Here is a 14,403-nt window from a genome sequence, read left to right as displayed (position 1 = left end):
ATGTGTTTTAGCTACCGCTGAGTTTGTATAATCCTTTTCCTCAAATCATCAGAGTCTAATAACTTTATGTTTATTTTATATTTTTGTCATGAGGATTTCGAACACAAATATGACTTGCTTTTCCCCTTCTAGTTCAAGCATGGCAATGATTTCCCTAAGTAATATTGCGATTTATTTTATCTTCTTCCTGGTTAGATTTCCACAATGATAGAGAATTAAACAAACAGCTTCTTCAAGGCAAAATGTTGTTGTCTAAATGATCAAATTCTAACCATGAGCAAGTGATAAAATTCTAATGAAATCTGAGTGTAAGCAAAAATCAAGGTAAAAATAAGGTGAAATAAAAAATAAATGATAGAAACTAGGTCTCCAAAATCAGCCTGGTTCTTCCTCATTTTTTAAAACCAGAAACAGTTTATATTCGGTTTCATATTATGATTTGCGAGGGAAGAGGTTGCCTCTACATTTTCATTTATCCCCACTGCCTAACACAGTAGATTTTCAATAAACAGGTCTTTAAGGAATGTACAATTAAATGAATTAGCAGCAAAATTACTGGCAAATATATCCAGTTATCTTGAATTTAAGGAGCTCTACAACAACAAGAACACATAGTCCTATTTTTTAAGAAAATATTCTTGTTCAGAAATAATATATTCAACATTTAATAATTTCGAAACAAAATATCATGAGTCCAAAATAATTATTAAGCGTTCCATACTCTCTCAATAACATTTTAAAGATTTTCTAAATTAAAAAAAAAAAAAATCCTTTCTTTGGATGATGGTAGGTAATGTTACAGAATATTTCGGTCAGCATTTCTGACCGTCAGAATGCCATCGCGGGCCCCAAACAACTCTCCTGACTTTCATCTCATCCTTATTACTGTCTTCCTTCTCCTGAACTGTAAAATATGACCGTGATTCCATAGAGTCAGCCTAGATTACTTATGGGGATATTACACAACGTCGCATTTGTTTTGCTTTATCTCGCAACTGTGTCTTCCAAGCAATTCTTTCCACTTGCGAACCAAACATTCAGGTGTTCTTCAGGGGTGCGGCGGTCTGCCCTTACGCAAACCTTCACACGGGACACCACTAAATCCCATGTAATTCTGCAGCTCTTTATGAAATTTTGGAATCTCGCCCCATTCTGGCCCTATATAGGAGTCATCTCTTCAAAAGTAACTTCCTAAACCCTTACCACTAGCACGGTATTATACTGAGACCTCTGGAGTACAGTAAGACAATACGCAGCTGGAATTAACACTCCCAACTGCAGTCCGTTGCGACCCGCCCCTCCGAGAGGGCGAGGTTCACGATGTCCGTCTGTGCCCCGGCGTGTGTCAGGAAGGACCGCGTTCCTGTTCATTGCCGCGTGCCATCCCGCAATCTGCACGTACCCCACTTCATTGTCCGTTGGCATAGAATGGGTGAAAGGCAGGGGCCCGGGAAGTGGCAGGGGCCATTTGGGTGTCGAGCTGTTCCTTACTCAGACTCGCGGGCCACAGCCTTCCTTCCAAAACCGGGCGGTGCTACCAACGCCCGAACCGTCTGAGGATTCTGCGGAGGAAAGGGGGTTGCCTTCCCACGCCGGGCTCTCCCACCCGCTGCAGTCAGGGGTCGCCCTCGTAGCTAAAATTCGGTCTCCGCGACCTCATCGTTGTCCCCTGCCTCCCTCATTCCAACCTTACTGATTTGTGTCTCTTAAAAATCCCTTTACCATCTTTCGGTGCTTTTCCGAGGAGAGCAATGGAATTGCACGTTTTCTATGAGATCTTCACTGAGAAATCCGGCCCGGATGCATTTTCCTGTGCATTGATCTCGCCTGTGTACACAGTCGCGGTGTACAAGGGAGGCATGCAGGCGCCCGCAAGCGGTCGGGAACATTGTAAGGATCCGCGCGATTCACGGCCCGTATCTCCCTGACATCCCCAAACGACTTTCTCAGCGCCAAAAATCGAGGCATTCTGTGCTACACAACTGGTTCCATCATTTATGCGAAAATGAAAATGCCTTTTGGTAAATGCGGCTGGCTATTTTCCTACCGCCGATTTGCAGCAGCACACTCAAAATACGACACATTTTATTAATGATCGAATGTACATTTTGTCGCCAAGTTGAAAAGAGTGAATGGAGGAACTGCAGCTGCCCAGGTCTCTCCCTCGCCCGGTAACTAACTGCACGGGGTTACGGCGAGAAAAAAATACAGGAAATTTCTTTAAAACGATGCCCAGAGGTCACGACTCCGCAGACCTCCTTCCCTCGTACCAATATCCCTCGGTGAACACATGACTTCACCTCTAAGTTTCAATTTCATCCTCCATAGAATTTGTATTGATTTACAAATAAACTCATTGCACCGCTTCCAAAAGAGGAAAATTATGCTGACGTGCACTGCGGTGATGCGGGCGGCGAATCGTTAGGCAAACACAGCCCAGCACAGTGCTGGACCTCGGCAGCTGACACGGTGCTCTCGAGGAAGTGTCCCTTCTGCTGCGGCCGTGGGACAGAGCCCCAGCGACAGAGCCGGGCCATGGCAGGTCACAGCTGACATTCGGCGACAATGTCTCCCTCCCCACATCCTTTTCCGGTTGCCAACTAGGGGTGCCGATCGATAGTGTCCACTGCACAAGGTTTGCTGGAGGTTTAAAACGCATGTGTTTGTGTAAACTATTAAACAACGCCCGGGTCAACAAATATTAATATTAGGAATAACGGGATATATGTTAATGGCCATGTTGCGTAAGGTAAGAGGAAGACCAAAGATAAAGGCATCCATATCTAAACACCGTGGAAGCGCTATGGGCCGTCCGAGAAGCTCTAGGATAAGGCACCCAGTTACATCCTAACCCATTCGACCCAAATACTCCACCTTCATTCATTCATTCATTCATTCATTCATTTACCAGTCATTTCACTGGTAACTACGACATGGGAGGAGCTATCATGGACTAGGTAGGAAAGAAAGGTAAACAAGCATCCGATCGCTTGGTTCACGCATTGTTCTGAAAGTTAAATAAATGGATGTAAAAAACACATTCGAGATGTGTCCATTCCTGTTTCTCTTGTTCTTCACATTTTTATTACGGCAGGCCTTATGACTTAAACCTGGTCACGTTATTATAAAATCGTATCAGCCCCAAAAGATATAAAATAAGCAATCCGGTTCATCTCCGTGCTATTTAAAAAGCTAAGATAAATAACAGAGAAATAATTTAGGTATGAGGATTTTTAGAAAGCACCAACTGTATCAAAACAATAAAATTCAGAATATGAGTAGCAAGAACAATAAAATTCAGAATATGAGTAGCCAAATGTTTTTAAAAGCACGTCAATATCGTCAACATTCTAGAGAACGTGTACAAAGATGCGTTTTGCTTGTCTTTATGAAACGGGTCCAAAAGCTATTTCTGTAAAGGAGTAAACGCAGATAGTAAAGACTTTAGGATCTGTGAGACGCGTAAAGTCTCATTCTATACTCTTTTTTTCACCCCACTATTTATAAACGTGTAAAATCCATTCTTAGCCCACAGGCCATGTAAAAGTCAGCCAGTTGCCAGATCTGCCCCCCCACCTGCACCGACCCCCAAAACCTCTCGCTCTCTCCACGCCCGGGGCAGTTCCTGACTCCCGAAACATGAAACCACTCTCCTCCAAAACCAATTAGACTTTCTGTTTTTCTCGACTTGTATGATATGGAAATCAGCGAAAGGGAGCGATTGATTTCAGTTCTGCATATTCTTCCCGTCGACCAAACGGCTGTGGCCGCACAGGTGGCCGCGTGGCCGCGGCTCTGGGCGCGGCCGGGCCGGATGCTGCCCATGCGCCGTGGCCCCTAGAGCCACCGGCGGGGACGGGGGACGGGTCCGCAGCCATGCCGCCCGCCACGCCGTTCACTCGGAGCCCACTTCCTCGGCGGCCGCGGACCCTTCCTGTCCTTCAGGTAGGTCTCGCTCCTGCATCCCGCAACACAGCTGCCTTCGACGCCCCTCTCGGGGACGACAGCCACGCGGCCCTGCCCGACGGCTCCCCAAACCGACCGCAGTCCCGGCCCAGTGCTTTCTCCACGCGGAAGCCGGAATCTTTTGAGTAGACGCGCGCCGTGCCCTCCCCCTGCTTAAAACCCCATGGCGGCCCGCACGGGAGGTCCAGGTCATCGATCACAAGCTCTCCGTCCGCAGAGCCGTCACATGCTAGCCAGCCTCACCTGGCACGTCCCGCTACGACCCTCCCCTGGCAGGCGCCCCTCTCTCTGCCCCCGCAACCCGCCCGGGGGCGCCGCCGTCCGGTGCCGGGGACTCAGGCCGGGCGCCGCTCCGAGGTCCTCCATCCACTTGCCCCGTCATCTCCGGCAAGTTGCCTGGTATCTTCAAACACCGGCTTCTTCAAACGTCAGATGACGTGGAAACACTTTTCACTTAAGTTTGCTGTAAAGTTAACGAGCTGACGTAGGGCGCCCGCCGGGGGGGGGGGGCGGCCACTCGGATGTCGTTCAATAGGATCATAGCTATGAACGTGGGTATTGGGAAACGGCGTACTGAACCGCCTAAAAACACCAAAACGATCATTTTGGGATAATAAGGATGGATGGGAAGACGTTCCGCTCGGTAGAAAGAAGACTGTCCCGGCCTTGACACACGACCCCATCCCCACCCCCTGACTATCGGGGAGGGTGGCCAGTTACAGGGATGCTTCATGACGACCAGCCATGTTCCAAAAGAAAAAGTTTAGAAGCAGCGCTGTAAGTCGTTAGCTATTATGTGTAAATAATAGCTAATGGTTTTCTTATTATATTTCGACAATAGCATTAGCTATTAATCCTCTTATTTAAAAAAATTTACAGGCTTCCTTAACAAATTAGCAAAGACAAGAAAATGAAATCAGGCTGCCTTATCACTTCATTTCACAGCGGAGAGCCGGACTGCAGAGTCTCCTGCAGGCATCGAGCCTCCAGTTTCAACTCTGCTACTAAGCTCACTCTGCACAGAATGGAGCTTTCAAAGCCCGAAGGCTAAGTGTATTCTGATGTGGATTAAGATACGGTTTTCCAAATGATGGATAATAAAACTCACTTTAATTGTAGAGGTTTTGCTTAATCATTTCAAGTGTTCTTAATATTGCAAGATTGCACGAAATTGAAAAGAGTGAGATTTGATGTAGAATGTAAAGTGCGTGAAACTCATTTATCAGAGACAAAGACTCGGCCAGGCCAGAATGTCTGCTGAGCCCTTCTCACATGCCCGCTCCTTGGCTGGGTGGTTTTAAATCAGCAAGAAACAAAACAGTCACCACTCCTGTTATTATAGTGCAGGAGGGTCAACCTTGGGCAGTCGAAGACAGGAAGAGATTAAACCAGATGCCGCAAAGGTAAAATTTAACGTAACGAAGTACCTAAAATCTTTAAAATTCCGTCCTGCAATGATTCCATAAAAAATATAAAACACAAACGAAAGGCTTAGAGAAACATATAACAAAGAGAGATGTGGAAAACATGCACTTAACACGTAAGCCAATAGGAATATTTTGTATGTGGATCAGTACCTCAGTTTGGCAGCACAGAAAAAGTGTGAAGGATGCACACCGTTAACACGGTCACCTGTTGGGCGTTTCACTCGGTTAATGGAGAGAGAACACACACACAGCAGCCTCGCTTTCCACTGCGATGCTAATCGGAGGTGGCCGAATTACTTAGGCAAGCTGAGATCCTTTTGTAACTTAAAAGATACTGTCATAGCAACATCTGCAGCTGGATGACATGAGTGACTCCAAAATCATCTACCTTAGGTCACGGTCTTTCAAAGCGAAGCTCGGGTCATGGGGACTCTTTAAATCATAGAACGAAATCTAATGTTCTCCTTAAATTGTAGTCGGAGAACAGGCCTCTGCTGAAGAAATGATGGACGATCAAATTAAATTATACCTCAGCAATAAGAAAGTGAGCGACTACATCCCATTCAGATATGTACGTCTTTTACAAAGACGACATTCATCGATTTACATATAAAAGCAATTACCGGCCGGCGTTTAAGTGCCAGGCATTATTCGGGGTCCCAGGAAAGCAGGGACGATATCAAGATCTTCGAGAAGGGAATGATTGGGAGCCGGCGAAAGATGAAAACGGAGCATCGCAATCCAACACAGTCACCCCGCTAGAGCTACGCCGGGTTCTACGATACGCGAACGAGAGGACGGTCACCTCTGCCCAGGGCCCCAGACGGGTCCCCGGAGGAGAGCGCGGGGACCCCAGGCCCACGGAGAAGCGTGAAACCCGTCAACAAAAGAACAGGAGACCTGGTTTCAGGCGCGGCATGGCGGAGCCGCGCGTCGGGGCGAAGAGCTTCGTTTAGAAAGCTCGGGGTCTGTGTGGTGCGGAGAGTCGGTGGCCGGCTTCCCCCATTTTGGGAAGGTCGGACCCTTAGAACCTTGTCAACCTTTGCACCATATTTAAGACAAAGAAGAGTGTGTTTGAGACTTAAGGGTTCTCTCGAAAGCCCTGCCCTGGGAACCACTCCCGTGACTCCCGTCCACATTCCGCTGGGAACCGCGTGGCCACGGGGACACCCACTGTCCATTTCTGTTCTACTCAGCCATGACGGTCTCATTGGCACTATGCCCTGGAGGCAGAAGAGGAAGAAAGTACGAGGAAGTCGCATGATCTCTCTTAAAGTCTCTGGCCCAGCTGCAACTTGTCCCGGGTGCGTTGGAACGGAGGGAGCGTGGCCCGTGCCGACCGCGAGGGAGGCGGGGAGCCCCGCCCCCCCACATGCTCACCACCACCCAGCAAAAACGGACGAGGGAGAGGACAGACCTGGGGGCGGGCGAGCCATCGCTGCCACCGTGACCAGCCAGACAACGGTTCTGAGACATCCACCAGGCGTCTCGCTTTAGACACTTACAATCACTGTACTTAAAATAAGCAGAGTATAAAATTACAAATTTATAGTGTAAACGGATAAATAGCTCAAGTATCGAACAACGAGAAATTACGGAATAAGTGCATCTCGAGTTTAAGTATTTCCATTACTTAAAGTTCTTGGGAAGAAAATAAGCTAATAAAATTAATATTACATTACCTCTTAAACCAGCACCTTAAGAATTATGGTGATAATTTGGAAACCATCAGAAGGGCGAGAACTAAGCTCCCATTTTAATAATACATTGACTCAAAAATTAAAACAATTTAAAATATTTTGAGAGGTGGATTTTCCTTTTGTCGACTGCATTAGGGCGTTTCTAATAATAAGTTATGTTCACAGAAAAACTGAATGGCTCAAAAAACTCCCATAAATTATGGTTATTGTATAGTTTATTTTATAAATACAAAAATTTAAGATAGAGTAAAATAATATCATCTCCTGTTTAATTTAAAGAACTTTTCTTAGATACAAAGTGGGTCAATTTGAGATAAAAATGGAATTCGAGGAGTTTATATATTTTTTTATCTCTGTGCACAGAGGAAAAAATTCCTTAGATCAAATGGAGACTAGATAAATGTGATACGTTTTATGTCATTGCTAAACTGAGACTGTAGGTAAGACTCTCATCTCTAAAGAACCCTCAGTAATGTGCATATTGCTGAAAATCAGGCCTTCTGCCGGAGGAAATGATGAAGCCATAATCACGTCAGTGAACTCGTGTTGTATTAAAGTTTACAGGTTCATCTAACTTCATTAAATTTTTTCCCCTTATTACTGCTGAAACAGGAAGATGGCAGGTGAATGTAGAAATTAATCCATTAGAGTGAACATGTTTGCATTTCGAAGTATGTTAATTTCGTTTCTACGTTGTCAGCTTTAATTTGTCACTGAACCTAAAACGGGATAATTGTGCCAGCGTTTAAGTCCTCATACAGAGTCGAGGTTTTTCCTGGTTTTATAAAATTCCATTCAGACTCCGTCGACATGGCGCAATGCATCACAAGGTGACGTGTGCTCCCAACATCCCAAGTTAAATCAAAATGTAAATAAATTCAATGACGACTCCGTGTTGATACGTGCTCATCACACTGTAAATGGATTATATGTGGAATCCCCACAATTTAACCTAAAATTATACGAAACACCTTACCCGTGAAAGCATCTTTTGTTTTCAATACCTGAGATGTCCATTGTGCCAAACCAGAAGTTCAACAACGCTTCCTTTTTTGGAGGGGGGAGGGGTAGCTATGCAAAAACGGAGAAATAAAGGCACCTGCTAATAACCAGGGCTAACGTCCTCCGGTAATGCACGCTGAGCAGTCGGGATGGAATGAAACAGCTTGAAAATGAGCAACGTTAATACTCGAAATGTCTACTTTTCCTGTAGCTCCATGTCTACATTTTTTCAATAGAAGACATCATTCTCAGGAAGAATATTTTTTTCTCCAGTCCACCTTCGTGTAAATAAACATATCTCACGGACAAAGCATTCTGTTATGAGCAGGCGGAGACGGAACGAAGACGGGGGAGCTGTGAGGTGAGCGCATAAGCGTCATTTTAGAGAACTCGCACGAACGCGTGAAGAGTGACAAGGGCGAGTAAATGTCCACGTGGGTCCTGCACTCGCTGGCTCCTTTTCCTCCCTGCACGCCGTCCGCCGCATCAAACCCTCACTTAGAATGATTCAGTAATCACTTCCCGTCGAAGAACATCTTTGACTCCTCCCACAATATGCCAAGACGCTACAAAAATTAAGGGGAAAGAATCTACTTAACATGTAACCAAAAAAGTCTCCTGGAAAATTTTTTTAAAATATTTCACACTCTATAACTATTTCGGGGTATTTTGTTTATAATACATTTTTAATACATCTGTCGTGCTTATATCTGTGACCATATTTAAATACTAAGTGTCTCTAACATTTTATGGATTTTTATTTTCTTCCTAAAAAACTCATCAAAATAATACGAACTAATTAGATTTCCTTTATTACGTCTGTTACAATAAATTAGTACGTTTTATTCACACTGTCACATCTACAATTTCGAGTTTATTGGCAAAAAAAAGTATTCATACTCTAAATATATGTTTAGTTTCTCATTCGTGCATAGTTCTGCTCCTTTTTATTTCTTATAGCAGTTTATTTATGACTTTCTCCTTGCGTATTATTTTCCTTAATTAATCTGAATGCGTTGGTTGTGTGTCTTTTATTAGTTTTTTCAGAGTATTGACTGTGGCTTTGATGTATGCATTCTTTATTAGTATTTGTTATCATAAAACATTAAGATTCTGGGGTCCTTTATGAATTGCAGGATAGCTTAAACTAAGCTGAAGTATAAGCAGAAAAGGTAAGAAGAAAATGGTTTTCCGGGAGGGGATTATCCTCAGCAGGTGGAAACCGGCCTCGCGTTCAGGAAGCACACAGGTGAGAATACGGACGTCACCTGTCTGTCCCTCCGCACGCCTCCGGTGTCTCTCCACGACCAGCGGGTCATGGATATATGGACAATTTTGACACGAGAGAAGTTCAGATGACTACTTCCCTCCATATGCCTCCCCAATCCTCTTAATTATTTGTTTCATATTGTTAAATCTCATTTGAACTTTACCCAACTGTTCCCCAGCTAACGTCATTTCCACTGAGCCAAATTTGGCTAAATAACTGATCCAGGCATCTCTTAAGACACATAATGAGAACAATGTTTACAGAAAGCTGGAATTTGCTGTCCAAGCCTGTCATGTATATTTTTACTTTCACGTCATCAAAGTTGATCCCATTAAATCAGTAAAACTAGTCAATCCTAAAACTTGAAATAAATGCATTTTCATGTTGAATTAAAATGTTAATGATTGTCACGTTGAGAATTCTGCTATTATAATTCAGTTCTTAGAAGGTTTTGGGGTTTGTTTTTCTTGCAGCTACTAATTGCCCCCAAAGAAAAACAGAATCTGTTTGCTTTTTCCATGTGCCCCATATTTTCAAACTCTATAATTATTCTGTCAAAATCTACAAAGATCATTTACCCAGAGCCGTCTTCCTTTTCGCCCCGATCCTGACATTAAAACCCGTACGTCAGTTTCCTTCTGGACTTTCTGCCATTGCTTTACTGGTTTAAAAACCCACTTTCTGATTTCTGTCCGGTCCCTCATCTTGCTGAAGAAGGCGAGCCATGCGCGGGCGGGACCAGTGTCAGCTGAGCAGGGCCAGTCCCCTGCCCCCACCGAGGCCCCTGAGCTTTCTCCGCAGGGAGGAGAGTGCTCGCTGACCTGGGCCCCAGCCTCGCCTTCGAGACTATGAGGCAACGGGTCCAGGGGTGGATGCAAACAAAATCGCCTGGAGACCTTTAAAAGATTAAGCAAGACATCATCACCTGGGATGGGACCCCCTAAAACTTTAACGCCCCTCAAGGGGTTTAACGTGCACATGGGGTGGAACGCTCTTGTCGGACCTCGGAAATGGAACACGTTTCACCCGTTTGAAACTTCAGTCCCCAGCGGAGTGCCTGACATGGAGCGATTAAGATATTAAAAGGATATAACGCGAGCACATCGGATTTCCTTAATCAAAATGCAACGACTTTAAAGTGTGCTTAAAACTTCTAATATTTCGAAACGCTGAAAATAAACATTTTATTTATCAAGCAATTTAGGTTCGTATTTGGAAAATCCTTCTGAAGATTGCTTAATAATGATCCACACAAGTTGATCCACGGAGAAAACGTTATATGAAAATAAGTGTGCCGATGATCGCGTGCGTGTGTCGTTCTGTGGGTAACTGCGCAAAACCACACACACACACACGCACACACACACGCACACACACACACTCTCTCTAATAGAGCTAGATCGTGTATTACATTCCGGCATTTGAGGTTCTTAGTAATGAGGGACTAAAATGATTTTCAGAAATCACATAAGGCTGCTGCGAAACGCGAACTTTAAAAAAGCTAATGGAAACTAAGCAGATATCAGGGCATGCTGTCCTAATGGGATTAGTGATATTTTTCCATCACATTGTTGAAATGACAATAGGGAGAAGGCGAGAAGAGAGATGGGAAGCAAATAGACGCCAAGTCGATCTCGCCCTGCATCGGAAGCCGGAGATTAGCGCTGCACGTAGACAAAGTCTTCGCCAAAGAAACCATTAGCAGAAAGCTTCAGACTCTACGCCTGACCCTGGCTTTGAAAGGAAAATACAGCGGGATAAACTGATGGGCCGATAGCTTTATCTCACACAGAAAGCGGGTCTCCAGAAATAGACTCCGAGTCAAAGGAATGGGGAAGTGCTTTATTTTGTTTCTGTGGTTGCTGTCAGCAGCCATCTCAAACTGTCTGGACAGCAGAGACTGTTAGAAACGGCCGCGGTGATAAAGAGAGCCGTCAGCACCCCGAGCCGAGAGACCCGGCGTGCAGAACACCTTGAGAAGGGCGACTTACAACACGTGAAGCCACAGACTCCATTTCAGCGGAATCGAGGCTTCGTGTTGGTAAATGCGGCATATGAACCATTTGCGAACCCGGTACAGATCGCTCGATGACGATGTCAGCAGTCTGTGACAGACACAGCCTGCGGGACGCGCACCTGCTTCCTGCTCCAAAAAGGCGGCCACGTTTGTCTCCCCCCAATTCCTAGTGCCGACGCCTCGTTATGTGGAAGCACAGGCCTCCTCACTAAAGGAAAGTCCCCGGGGGCGCCCCTTCTGCATCGGGAAGGGGAGAGTAGCTCTGACTGGCTGACCAATGGGATGGTTTTACAGCCACGGTGCAGTTTTCTAGGGGAAAAAGCATTTGCAAGCGGTCGTGACGTCCAGGATGCAAACGCCGTCGTCCAGCAGTGCAGGGGGGGCGGGCGTGAGGTGCGTCGCGGGGCACTTGCGCTGGAGAGAGTCCAAGGCATGGACACGACTGTGCTCAGTGTCATCGTGACAAGGAGGAGGCCGCACCTCGTTCGACAGAAGCCGAGGACGCGCTTCGGCACCGGGGGGAGCCGGTGGTGACGGCGTCGGGTGGGAGGCTGGTCCCCACGACAGAGGGAGAGCCACCGAGGACGCCGGGCAGACGCGCTCTCTGTGGCTCGGAACTGTGCATCCGGCCCGGTCTCATCCACGCCCCAAGGGGCGCAGGCGGTGCACACGGCGACGCGCGCTGAGCCCGCCGAGGGAGTTCCCTGCCTCGCGCCATCGCTGCGGGGAAGCCAGGACTCTCCTGCATTGTGAAGGACCGCAGACAACGCCGGCCACTTCGCCTGGCGCGACCGTGCCGTCCGAGAAGGAGCGGGAGGGTCACGAACGGCGCAGGGGACCGCGAAGCCCACGCCACCGTCTAACGGCGTCAGCAGGACCCGCATCGGGGCGCGTCGCGGATGCGTCCCTGGCCCCACTCACCTCTCGGCACTTGAGGGCCTGGCTCGGCCAGACTTTCCCACGAGACCCCGAAGAAGGCAGCGCCTCCGGGCTCTGCGGCCACCCCACCGGGGGCTGGCTTCGTGCTGCTCGATGCCTCTGCAAGCTCGAGTGCGCCCCGCGCTGTCGAGAGCGGCCGCGTCGCGGAGTTTCTGCGAGGGCTCGGTGAGGAGGACGCCACGCGCCGAGCCCCCCGCGGACAGGGCCCGACAGCATCCTTCTGAGTGCTTTAAACGTGGAACCCGATTAGAAGTTCTCGGTCTCCCGTGATTGTCCGTTTGTGGGGAGAAAAGAGCAAATTTGCACCAGCGACGACGGCGTCGCCTCGGCCCCGAACGTGCGCCTCACGCCCTCGTTCATCATTCTGGGCTCGACGGCAGAGGTCAGGGACCATGGGGCTCATCGCCCACCGGGCGCGGTTCCTCGGGATGGCCTTCGTTTCCCATAATATAATAATACAATAATATTTCCCATAATATAATAAACTCGAAACTTATATTTAAGTCTTTAGCCGTCGTTCGCAATTTTAAAGCGTCTCCAAAACATGGGTATTTTTTTTCTTCCAGGAAACCACATCCTCAGTAAAGCCATTTCGGCTGCAAATTATCTGTCATGAAGGAATAACGCAGCCTCTGAGCGAACCACGAACATCGAACATCGGAGGAAATGAAATTCCTCGGGGAGAATGTTCGCCGGAGACGGGACGCACACGTTTCCGTCACACTGCATGTGGCGTGCGATGTTTTTTAATAACTATTTCGTTTCTCTGCAGTTAACATTTTGATCTCGCGAGAGGGCGGACGCCCAATTTCTCCTTTATAAATGGGTCACGATGAAGAGATAATCTGTTTCGCTATCATTATAAAACTGTGTCATTTCCCAGTCCACAGAGTAATGAATTCAATTTTAAGGAAATAATGACTCTTGTCTCAAGAGAGCCTAAGTATCGTCAGGTGCTAACGTTGACTTAAACTCTTCCAGATATTTTAAACTCTCAAATTCCTTTTCTAAGATGATATAAAATGCATGGAGCACTGATGTATTATTTGCAATGTTAATTGTCTTCCGACATAGACGAAAATACTGTTGCAATGATAATGCTTCTCTTTTAAGAAAAAAAAATGGAGCAGTGAAAAGTAAAAAAAAAATAAGAAATCTTGCAAGAGAGAAAAATACTTAACATATTTAAAATACTGAGTATTGAAGTGTTAATATCCAATTAAATTGACAAGTCGTGCATACCTTTGCCTTTTTTTTTTTTTTAGTCCATTTAGACCAGTAATTAAGGGGTGGGGTGGTTCTGAAATCAGAACATTTGCATTCAAATAACAGCCCTTTGGCTTTGCCCTAAGACTTGGAATTTTTGAAATAGAAAGACAAGCACTGGTCCTACAGAGCTGTTTTAAATTTTTTAAAAATATATAAATACTTTTAATATGTACATATTAAAAGCATCTTCAGGACAATTTAAAACTTAACAGACACACACCGTCAACACACACTCACGCGTGGGCCTATATATGTGATTTTTAAGAATTCGACTCAATCATCTCTGAACTTTTCCCGCACGTGCTAGAAATCGCAGACAGCAGACAGGGTGAGATCGTGAGAAACCATGAGACTGTCCCCAGAAACCCTGGACAATGCGATCCACGGAAGACGTGAACGAGGCTGAGCTCTGAAGCAAAACGTCCGCTTTCCCTCCCTCTGACATTTAAAGTTCCTTCGGCTGTTTCTGAAGACGAGGCACTCGGGGCTCCTGCCCCGCCCCCCACCCCAGCTCTGATCCACACATTGACATTCGTGACGCACTTCATTTTTAATCTTAAACTTGCTGTTTCTCCTCCCTCCTTGTCTCCCCTTGAATCATTTTGCCTTTTTCTTTCCAGAAAGAGACTGCTATTTTAGCTTTGCTTCTACGCCTCATGGCAGTTGCGTGTTCCTAAATTCACTTTCCTTAGCACGTTCTGTTTTAACCCTATTGCTACTAAGCTTGAAACATGTTCTCTCCTCGAAGGCTGATGAATGGCTAGAGGCCCCGAAGAAGAGGGGACATTATTTGATGATATCTTTCAATAAACG

This window comes from Rousettus aegyptiacus, unplaced genomic scaffold, assembly GCF_014176215.1.
Source record: "Rousettus aegyptiacus isolate mRouAeg1 unplaced genomic scaffold, mRouAeg1.p scaffold_m13_p_15, whole genome shotgun sequence".
In the NCBI taxonomy this organism is placed as follows: Eukaryota; Metazoa; Chordata; class Mammalia; order Chiroptera; family Pteropodidae; genus Rousettus; species Rousettus aegyptiacus.
This window is presented reverse-complemented; position numbering follows the sequence as displayed.